A 10,272-nucleotide genomic window follows, 5' to 3' on the forward strand; every position below is an offset into this window, starting at 1 on the left:
CAAATGACAGAACTCAGAGAGGGCTTACAATGACAGATGCAATATGCAATGTTCTGTATTATGTCATATTTCATGTTTTGTGTGGACCCCAGAAAGAGTAGCTGCTGCTTTTGCAACAGCTAATGGGGATCCTAATAAAATACCAAATACCGATACTATACAACCACCACACAACTTTGAGGCAATGTTGTGGCAACATTGTGTGGTTCTGTGTGTGGTCCAATCTACTTCAATGATTAATTGTTGTTCATCATTTTTTGTTACATTTCCAATTAATAATTGACAGTGGGCATTTCAGTTTCAGCTACTGTGCATGATGTACAATTCTGTAAACTTTTGTACAATCATTATATAGATTTAAATATGGAATATTTCACCTCCTTATATCCAACTACACATCATGATTGTACTTTAATCTTTGATCTTAGGTACTTTTTACTGCATTTTGCTGACAGATATATCCAAATTAATTTCCTTCATTTGTCATTCTCATTATGAACAATGGTGAAAACACTTCATATAATAATGGGGATGTAAAAAAAAATAGACTTATTCCAGACAAAAAAAAAGTATACTCAGTATATTTGGTCAGATCAGTAGCTTTAGATTTTTTTGCACATCCCCACAACAGGTCTTACTAAAAAGTATAATTTAGGCAGGGATATTTTGTAGACAAGTTCACTTCCTATTGGGGATCAGGGAAGACATGTTGGGGGAGTTTGTTTGTGCTGCTCCAGAGATCTACGGGAAAACTGTGAAAGCAGAGAATAGTAACATACAAAACATCTCATAAATTATGCATATTTAAAGCATAGACATTAAAACCATGTTTGAAGATTCAAGTGAAAATTCCACTGTGATTTAACTCGAAAATGTGGCCTTCTTTGCAATGTCTGTTTTTGACCAGAAGAGGGAGACTGCTACTGTTAATTCAGAGAGCCATTACAGCCATGTACTCCATTGGACTCACATCTACACCCTCAGATGTGCATGCAGTCTTGAAGTCTCCTTAGCCAGAGCGAGACATTCTTTTAGGACCATGTTCTCCTGATCTGGTCTTTTGAGGCAACGAGTTGTTTAGACTTTTCACAAGTAAATTCTTCCTCTTTCACTACGGTGAACATATCACAGGCATAGCCACGGGAAGTAGGGGTGCTGAGGGTACTGCCATTTAAATTTTTTCCTTCTTCACAAAAGTTGTGCACTGGGCCTTTACTAGTCCTGTATTAGAGGACCCATACAGCGGTCTGTAGATTGGGAATTATTTTTTTATTATTTTTTTTGGGGGGGGAGGTATTTTTTCACACAAGTAATGCACAGGGCCTTTACTAGCGGACTGATATAGCCATCTGTAGCACGGGCAAAAACAAAATACCCCCCCCCCTCCCCCCGCAGCATCTTTCCGCGACTATGATCACAGGTTTCACATTTTATGGCTTTACTGTCCATCTCCGGATCCGACTCCAAATCAGAGGAGTCCGCTTATACTCAGGTCAGAAACAGCAGTCCCGGCTACAAGAGCCAACTGCAACGTGAGACGAGCTTTGACTGTGACAGCCAGGTAACCTAGTTAGCCGGGGCTAGCCTGCTAACTTTAGTGCTGTTCCTAACGCTGTGTTAAGAACAACACTAACACCGTGGTCCCAAAATAAAACACTTAAAACAAAAGTTTCCAGAATAAAATGTATAAGTGTTTGAAAATATAAAATGTATAAGTGTTTTAAAAAGTATAAAACACTGAAGCGCTGTATCGCCACTCCAAATGTTCTGCTTCCTACTTCGTGGTCACGTGGTTACTTCCAAAAGCACCAAGCCCATCGGCCTGGGAGGCTGGAACCCCTTCTCTCAAAACCCCATGTAGTTATTCTGCACTAAAATCTCTGACACCCCAAAACGTCTCTGCTGCTGCTACTACCAATTCAATCTTCTGGGATTTCCTTTCCATCTGTGCGGTACAATTAATGCCCATAGCAATAAACGTCAAGAAGCCAACCTTACTAAAGCACACATTTTTCGGGTCACTCTGTACTGGCCTACTACTCACAGGGATCCTCTCAGGCTCCCTCACCCTTTGCCCACTATCCTTTTCTTTCCTCACTGCCTCAGCATATGACACTTTCTGCACTGCTCTCACCCTGGAAACTTCAACCTGTCTCGCACGTATAGGACATTTCTGGTCCCCAGCAACATGGCCACCCCCACAATTGAAACGACATACTCCTTTGTCCCATGCCCTCCTGCACACTTCTCACACCTCGGAATCTCCCTCCTACAATACTGCTGCAACATGACCATAAACTTGGCACCTGAACCGTAGTGGGTTCGGAACAAAAGCTCTCATGGGATAACTTCTATATCCTAGCATGACACTGCATCAAAACTCAGAAGGACAGACAGGGTCTCCTCAGTCTCACGCTCGCCACCGGGTCTGCGTCGCACCAAACGATGTGCATCACAGACACGGGGGATCCTCAACTTCAGTCAATCCAACTCAACGCCACCCCAGTTATCACTCCTTTCAGTGGCACTCTGCTCCGGAGAGCAATGCAGGACACAGCTCTCGTTGCGAAACGCGTAGCATCCTCTCCCTCTGGGCAGAAGACGCACAAAAAAAATCAACACAAGTCCACTTCTGGTTACTTTGACCGAATTGACAGAACCCAACTCCTTCTTCACTCAGCCTGATACCACAAATGGATCGGCCAAAAGGCATGGATCCACTTTCTCCATGAATCGTACTCCCACTTTCCTGTACTTGACCCAAAGGAGAAAGTACTTGGCTTGTATTTTTGCAGATGTCGGTTTGGGTTTGAACCTCGCACCCTTCTTTCTGCCTCGAGTCATCTCGCCATCCGCAATCTTCCTTCTCCCTAGCTTTAGTCCGTTTTTTATTCTCAAATAGTGTTTTATATCAACCATCTATTTTATAGAAAGTTTCATTTCCCCTGTGCCGTTTAGGTTACTTCAAGTTTAAAGGTCTATGGCCGAAAACCTATTCAGTCTAACAGGGTTGGACAGTTTTTATTGACCCATAAATTCCCAGAATAATGGGGGAGGGGTAGAAGGGGGGGTAGAAGGATTACTTTATCCTATCCCAGGTATTCCTTAAAGAGGTGGGGTTTCAAATGTCTCCGGAAGGTGGTGAGTGACTCCGCTGTCCTGGCGTCGTGAGGGAGCTTGTTCCACCATTGGGGTGCCAGAGCAGCGAACAGTTTTGACTGGGCTGAGCGGGAACTGTGCTTCCGCAGAGGTAGGGGAGCCAGCAGGCCAGAGGTGGATGAACGCAATGCCCTCGTTTGGGTGTAGGGACTGATCAGAGCCTGAAGGTACAGAGGTGCCGTTCCCCTCACAGCTCCGTAGGCAAGCACCATGGTCTTGTAGCAGATGCGAGCTTCAACTGGAAGCCAGTGGAGTGTGCGGAGGAGCGGGGTGACGTGAGAGAACTTGGGAAGGTTGAACACCAGACGGGCTGCGGCATTCTGGATGAGTTGTAGGGGTTTAATGGCACAGGCAGGGAGCCCAGCCAACAGCGAGTTGCAGTAATCCAGACGGGAGATGACAAGTGCCTGGATTAGGACCTGTGCCGCTTCCTGTGTAAGGCAGGGTCGTACTCTCCGAATGTTGTAGAGCATGAACCTACAGGATCGGGTCCCCGCCTTGATGTTAGCAGAGAACGACAGGGTGTTGTCCAGGGTCACGCCAAGGCTCTTCGCACTCTGGGAGGAGGACACAACGGAGTTGTCAACCGTGATGGCGAGATCATGGAACGGGCAGTCCTTCCCCGGGAGGAAGAGCAGCTCCGTCTTGCCAAGGTTCAGCTTGAGGTGGTGATCCGTCATCCATACTGATATGTCTGCCAGACATGCAGAGATGCGATTCGCCACCTGGTTATCAGAAGGGGGAAAGGAGAAGATTAGTTGTGTGTCGTCTGCGTAGCAATGATAGGAGAGGCCATGTGAGGATATGACAGAGCCAAGTGACTTGGTGTATAGCGAGAATAGGAGAGGGCCTAGAACTGAGCCCTGGGGGACACCAGTGGTGAGAGCACGTGGTGCGGAGACAGCTTCTCGCCACGCCACTTGGTAGGAGCGACCGGTCAGGTAGGACGTAATCCAAGAGTGAGCCGCGCCGGAGATGCCCAGCTCGGAGAGGGTGGAGAGGAGGATCTGATGGTTCACAGTATCAAAGGCAGCAGACAGGTCTAGAAGGACAAGAGCAGAGGAGAGAGAGTTAGCTTTAGCAGTGCGGAGAGCCTCCGTGACACAGAGAAGAGCAGTCTCAGTTGAATGACCAGTCTTGAAACCTGACTGGTTTGGATCAAGAAGGTAATTCTGAGAGAGATAGCAAGAGAGTTTGCTAAAGACGGCACGCTCAATAGTTTTGGAGAGAAAAGAAAGAAGGGATACTGGTCTGTAGTTGTTGACATCAGAGGGATCGAGTGTTGGTTTTTTGAGAAGGGGTGCAACTCTCGCTCTCTTGAAGACGGAAGGGACATAGCCAGCGGTCAAGGATGAGTTGATCAGCGAGGTGAGGTAAGGGAGAAGGTCACCGGAGATGGTCTGGAGAAGAGAGGATGGGATAGGGTCAAGCGGGCAGGTTGTTGGGCGGCCGGCCGTCACAAGTCGCAAGATTTTATCTGGAGAGAGAGGGGAGAAAGAAGTCAAAGCATAGGGTAGGGCAGTGTGAGCAGGACCAGCAGTGTCATTTGACTTAACAAACGAGGATCGGATGTCGTCAACCTTCTTTTCAAAATGGTTGACGAAGTCATCCACAGAGAGGGAGGAGGATTCAGCAGGGAGGAGAAGGTGGCAAAGAGCTTCCTAGGGTTAGAGGCAGATGCTTGGAATTTAGAGTGGTAGAAAGTGGCCTTAGCAGCAGAAACAGATGAAGAAAATGTAGAGAGGAGGGAGTGAAAAGATGCCAGGTCATGGACCATGGCTCCATCCTGGGTGAGAGGTGCCACCACTTCTTTGTAGATGTCTCCACACATGATCTCCAGCACGTCACAGTTGTTGCCCCCTGGGGGAGTGGTGCAGGTCTTGTTGGACTGGCTACAGACCATCTCAAATCAAATCAAATTGTATTGGTCACATACACGTGTTTAGCAGATGTTATTGCGGGTGTAGCGAAATGCTTGTGTTTCTAGCTCCGACAGTGCAGTAATATCTAACAAGTAATATCTAACAATTTCACAACATATACCCAATACACACAAATCTAAGTAAAGTAATGGAATTAAGAATATATCAATAATGTCAGAGCGGCATAGATTAAGATACAGTAGAATAGTATAGAATACAGTATATACATATGAGATGAGTAATGCAAGATATGTAAACATTATTAAAGTGTAAACATTATTAGTGTTCCATTTATTAAAGTGGCCAGTGATTTCTAATCTATGTATATAGGCAGCAGCCTCTAATGTGGTAGTGAAGGCTACTTAACAGTCTGATGGCCTTGAGATAGAAACAGTTTTTCAGTCTCTCGGTCCCAGCTTTGATGCACCTGTACTGACCTCGCCTTCTGGATGATAGCAGGGTGAACAGGCAGTGGCTCGGGTGGTTGTTGTCCTTGATTATCTTTTTGGCCTTCCTGTGTGCTGTAGGTGTCCTGGAGGGCTGGTAGTTTGCCCCCGGTGATGCGTTGGGCAGACCGTACCACCCTCTGGAGAGCCCTGCGGTTACGGGCGGTGCAGTTGCCGTACCAGGCGGTGATACAGCCCGACAGGATGCTCTCAATTGTGCAAAGGTTTGTGATGGTTTTAGGTGCCAAGCCAAATTTCTTCAGCCTCCTGAGGTTGAAGAGGCGCTGTTGCGCCTTCTTCACCACACTGTCTGTGTGGGTGGACCATTTCAGTTTGTCAGTGATGTGTACGCAGAGGAACTTGAAGCTTTCCACCTTCTCCACTGCGGTCCCATCGATGTGGATAGGGGGGTGTTCCCTCTGCTGTTTCCTGAAGTCCACGATCATCTCCTTTGTTTTGTTGACGTTGAGTGAGAGGTTATTTTCCTGGCACCACATCTCGGCCGTGTAGTTATGGAAACCGCCGGTGGAACGCCAGTATACATGCAGCGTGTTGTTTTCCATCCTGTACAGCTTCACGCCCAAAGGACAACAGGCACCTGGGAGGGGAGAGATGGTTCAGTCAGGCACTACAGTGGTAAATATGGACAGGGTGCAATGGTATGTGAATGTTAAAGTGTGTTTGACTATGAGGGGAAATATAGGGAAATGATCAAATCCTGGCACTCTTCTGTATCCATCATGTGTTTGTTTATGATTGTGAATGTGTCCAGTGATTCAGTATCCTGACCACTGCACTCTCATTTTGTTTCACTTGTAGCGAAACAGAATGTAAGCTCGCGAGATCAGGATGGTCGAAAGAGGCTAGTGATTCAGCTAGTACTTCTCCATCTGTTCACTCACCAACCCAACCAGTGGTCATTTGAAAGGCTTGGCTATGTTTGGTCAGTGTGCTTGTCACTCACAGGATGAGAAGCCATGATAGGTAAATATGTTTGTCACGCATTGGATGAGAAGCTGTCGTAGGTTAATGTATCTGTCACTCACTGGATGAGAAATTGTGGTAGGTTAATGTATCTGTCACTCACTGGATGAGAAATTGTGGTAGGTGCACTCAGACTTGTGTCCGGTGCGGCTGACGGCCTCCATACAGACGGTGTAGTTGGTTCCGCAGGTGATGCATCCCATCAGGCAGTTGTTGTCCAGGGTGTGGCAGAGGGCATGGTCCCTCGGTGAGGTAAGGGAGGTCACGTAGGTGTGAGCGCCTCTCGCCGCCGACCAGGTGACGTTGGTCATGGCCTGAGTCACCTGGTCAACGTTAAGGGTTCCCGGGCAACAGGGCGCTAGGGGACGAATGGAAAGCACAAATGTGAAACATTCACTTTAGTTTAAAAAAATCTAACTGTACATAGCTGAATGAAAAAGGTCAATGTTTTTTCACCACAACATCACCAGGAACAAGTGATACCAGTGGTCCAAACCAATTAACCAAAACCTTCCCCTCTCCCCATATGGTTTCCATGGTTCCCTACCTGTTTCCTGTGGAGTAGTGTAGCTGGGTAAACTGTTGGCCATGGCGGTGGTTGCTATGGTACTGACCTGGTAGACCTCGCCACAGGGCAGGTCATCTATCTCACAGGAGGTTCCGCTGGATGTATAGGTGTATGTGTTATCCTGTCCCACAACGCTCACTGTGTAGGTGGCTCCTGCTCTGTTGGCCATGCTCCAGGTGACGTTTGTCTGGGCGGGCAGGCAGGCAGGCAGGCAGGGGGTGAATATATATGCACTACCACTTTTCCGTAATTTATTTTTTAGAATTTTTTGAAGCAAGTTGTTTTTTTCACTTCACCAATTTGGACTATTTTGTGTATGTCCATTACATGAAATCCAAATAAAAATCCAGTTAAATTACAGGTTGTAATGCAACAAAATAGGAAAAACGCCAAGGGGGATGAATACTTTTGCAAGGCACTGTATTTGTTTGTCTGTGTTTGGGTGTTTATGGTTTGACTTTTAATTGTGTGATAGCCTACTTATCACTTTCACATAAGAAAACTGTAAAGTGCATATTTTTTTTGGGGTGGGATGGTACTGTTGTGTGCGAGTGTAATTACAATGTACTATATGACTGAGATCTGAGACTGACTCGCTCCCTCTCTTCTGCCTCTAAAGAACATCAAACCACCAAACCACAACAGATTAAACTGATGCTGGCTTGTTTTGGTACATGAAGACACCCAATAGGCTAACTAACTCCGTTCTCAACCCAGTTAGGTTTATTATTTGTGTTCATGGACAGGGGTCAGATATAATTACTCCAGATACAGGATAGATAACTCTCATCCTTAGGGCTGTAGGAGCATCTCACTATTAGAGGAAAGTACCGGATTTGCGCCACATCATCTGAAATCAGGTTTAAGGTCAGGTATACAGCTACTCTCCTTTCTAGGCTTTAATTTGTTTACGTCAGCGAAGAGATTGAGTGACTTATGGTGTGGGTACTGGAGATGAAGGTTGTCACTGTTTTCCCTACGAATGACTCATTTCTTTATACCAGGTTTACATGTGTTTTTTCTTTCTTTCCCCAACAGTCAGTGAATGTGAGGTACAAGGGACAATAACTGTCTTTGCTACTGAAGGGAGGGAAGGCTGGCTCCTACCTCCGTGGTTGACAGACATGACACTGAGAGTGTAGTCGGTGTACGCCTGGAGGTTGAGCACGGTCCCGGGGGAAGGGGACACCTTGGTCTCTTGAGAAGGACAGGTCAAGAGTTCTCAGCACGCAGGATGTAGGAGGTGGCTCCGGTCACCTGAGTGAACTCCACGATCATGCTCTCACTCTGCTTTGATGTTGCCATGTTGATGGTGGGCACCTCAGAAGCTACAGAAAAAACAAGAAGAGGGGATTATTGAGACTCAATTCAGGAACTACACACATGCAAATATAATGAGTGTAACCAGTTACACCACAATAATGTTTTCATACTGTAAGGGTTGGTGTGAGGTGTGACCCAGGTGCGGTGTAGGATAGACAGTAGGCAGTAGGCAGAGATGGTGAAACAAGGATCTTTACTGATGGTCCCGAAGCCAGGATACAAAATAACGGACTTTACACGAAAAAGAAAGGCGGAGCAAATAAGACTCCAAAATACAGTCAGACAGCCAAAATACGAAATACTAACTGTGACTGAAATAATAAATAAACAGGGAGAACACTTCTCACGTATCTGTCCATACGTCCCGCGATCAGACACTGATTAGTACTGCATGGCATAGTGAAACTAGCAGAGAAAACTGAGCAAGGGAACACAGGGAAGTGAAGGCATAAATACACAGGTGAACAGGTAGACACAGGTGACACCAATAGGATCATGATTAGTCAAGTCTGTGAGTGAGGATGTGCCTAAGGTTGTTGGAGGGTGACACCTAGTGGGTCGCTCCGGAACTGCGACCCCCTCCTGTAACACATACAGGAAAATCATTAATGATTTTATTCTTCACTATAAGCCCACTGTAAAGATATACTGTACACTGACTGTACAAAAAAATATGAACACCTGCTTTTTCCATGACACAGACTGACCAGGTGAATCCAGGTGAAACCTATGATCCCTTATTGATGTCACCTGTTAAATCCACTTCAATCAGTGTAGATGAAGGGGAGGAGACAGGTTAAATAAGGAATTTTAAGCCTTGAGACATGGATTGTGTATGTGTGCCATTCAGAGGGTGAATGGGCAAGACAAAATATTTAGGTGCCTTTGAACGGGGTATGTAGGTGCCAGGCACACCGGTTTGTGTCAAGAACTGCAACGCTGCTGGGTTTTTCACGCTCAACAGCTTCCCGTTTGTATCAAGAATGGTCCGCTACCCAAAGGACATCCAGCCAACTTGACACAACTGTGGGAAGCATTGAAGTCAACACCTTATGAGAGTCGCTCTAAGGACAGGTTTTCTATCTTCCCGCATACTGTAGCTCAGATGAGAAAGAAAAACAGAACTGGCCCTGGATCAGAGATTAGTAACAGAATGTAATGTGATCACAACATAATGTATAGCCTATTGTTTCACCAACTTCTCCTAAAGGTCTCGTAGGAGACACAGACTCACCGGTGGTCTCTTCAACCTCAGCCTGGCTCAGAACAGTCAGGCCGTTATCCATGGCCTCAGCCTTAGTGATGTACATGGTCAGAGAGTTGATGGAGCCCATCACAGAGTTGGCACCGAACTGGGTAAAGGCGTCCAGGGAGTTCTTGGGGGTTGCTGTAATCTTGTAGGAACTGGTTCCTAAGTATCTGCTCCATCACACTGTCATGCTCTTAGATGTAACCCTGAATATCAACACTGTGATTTATATATGAGGAGAGAGAAAGAATCAGAGTTACTGGATTCATGTTGGATCAAATTAGAAAATATAGTATTACTAGTGCATACATGTACTACAATTCATTATAATTTATTTTAATAATCATGTATTTTTTTATAAATCCACTTTCATCCGACCATCATTATATGCTGCAGTTGAAAAATATAGACAGTTTAGTAATGTACATGTAATGTGACAAAAATATAAATGTTCTACCTGATGAAGTTGAACTCTGAAAGTGAAAACAGAAGAAAAAAACATATTTTACTACAAGAGAATGTGAAACTAATAACAAACAATGTTTATACCATGAGACATTTTATAAAATTCAAACAAGCACTTTTCTAGAATGAATGTGCCCAATTCAAGGCTAATCTTAC

Source organism: Coregonus lavaretus, assembly GCF_964263955.1.
Source record: "Coregonus lavaretus genome assembly, chromosome: 6".
NCBI classification, from domain to species: Eukaryota; Metazoa; Chordata; class Actinopteri; order Salmoniformes; family Salmonidae; genus Coregonus; species Coregonus lavaretus.